This window comes from Gastrolobium bilobum, unplaced genomic scaffold (genome assembly GCF_033153095.1).
Source record: "Gastrolobium bilobum isolate Gb01-03AN ecotype WA unplaced genomic scaffold, APGP_CSIRO_Gbil_v1 utg1266, whole genome shotgun sequence".
Taxonomy (NCBI): domain Eukaryota; kingdom Viridiplantae; phylum Streptophyta; class Magnoliopsida; order Fabales; family Fabaceae; genus Gastrolobium; species Gastrolobium bilobum.
In genome coordinates, this window is record NW_026898770.1 from 378,245 (window position 1) to 380,166 (window position 1,922).

The window sequence follows — 1,922 nt, forward strand, 5'->3', positions numbered from 1 at the left end:
ACTCCAAATTACAAGTTTGGCCTGACTTATATTTAAAAAATAAAAGCCTTGGCCTAGACCTGTTAGCCTGTTTAAGCCAAAACATTCAACATTTAAAAGAATAACTAAAATAATATTATTTTATTATTCAAAATTATTAAAATAATAATTTCATTTATTATATTTTAAATAAATAATATGATACAGGCCAGCTTGTAGACTTATAGGCCTGATATATAAAAAAAAAATATATGGCCTATTTTCTAAATAGATTTTTTAAAAGCCTAGGCCTGTTCTATTTTACTATTTATAATAGGCCAAGCCTGACCTAATATAGGCTAGACCATATGTCCCTGTACGCCGACCTAACCCATTTACACCCCTATTTATTGTTTCTGCTGTCACAATGTAATCCCAAAATTAATTCGTTTTAAGAGTTGAGAGAATTAATAAGAGTATTTTGATAAAATTCATATAATAAAAAAATAAATAAAATATCAAAATACTCTTTATTATTTCTCCCAACCCTCCAAACGACGTGTTTTTGGGTTACACGGGATAATTTTATTTTCTGTGACGGGAGAAACATTTTCACTTAATTTTTTATTACAAAATATTTTAAGATTTACATTGTTTAAAAATAATTTAATTTTTTTTTGTAACTTATTAAATTAAATTAATACTTTTGATAATACATTTTTATTTACCTTTGATAAACAACCATTTCACCTAAAAGTTTAAACTATTAGGTTGAATAATTATTTTACATGGTATTAGAGCCTCTGTAACCATGAGATTACGAGTTTGATTCTCACCTTCCTTACCTTATGGTGGAATTAAGTCAGCACAAAGTAGAATAAAAAATAGACTTGTGCAATATTCACGCTTCAAATCTAAAGAACTTTTGCATGGGAGAATATGAGCCTGTTTGGATTGCCTTCTGAAGAAATTCATTTTTATGTTTTGCTTATTTTAAAAGTGTTTTTTACAAAATGTAAAGTTATTTAGACTTTTAAAAAATATTTGATTTCTGAAAAAAAATTATATTTAACTTTTGACTTTTGCTTTTTTTAAAAGCTAAAATTTTTAACTTTCAAAAAAAGTAGATTTTTAACTTTTTTTAGGAATTCTAATTTTTTTAAAAACAGACATCCAAACAGACTTTTTTTTGAAAAATACTTTTTTCTTTTTAAAAAAGCAGCTTCTGGATAAAAAAGCACATCCAAACAGATCATATGCTAGATATATAATATAAAAACCATCAAAGTTCATCGTTTGCTAACTTTTGAGTTGAATTGATTTTGAGTTAACCTTCGTAGGTGGGATCCTAATTCAATAAAAAATATTTTTTTCACTCCAATATATTTTTAGAGTTTAATATTATTATATTATATGATAAAATTTTATCTTATACACGTACATAAAAATATTAGAAACCTATATGGAGCTATGTGAATAGAAAAGAAAAAAAGAGAAAATATAAACTATATACATTTTTATATGGGAAAGAATTTGTTTATAATTTTTTTTTACAAATTACGCTAAATATGATCGGTCATACACTTTTGATTAAAGTATGACTGATCGTACTTAATATAATTTGTAAGAGTTTGTAAATAAAAAATTTATAAATATAATATTTTATATATATATATATATATATATATATATATAGAAGGATGAGAGATATTCTCACTACCAAAAATTTTCACTATCAACTTATTGACTATCTAATCACCGTTAGATTAACATTTTCTCTCTCTTCAAACACTTTTTAGCATTCTCTCTCTTTGATCCAATGATGATGTGATGAGTAGTAAGTTAGTAGTGAGAATTTTTGGTAGTTAAAATATCCTTACTTATGTAGAAGATAACTTTTATCTCGTATTTGTAATAATAAAACTCATATTTGAGCTCACGTGAACCATGCGTTAGGTTTAGTG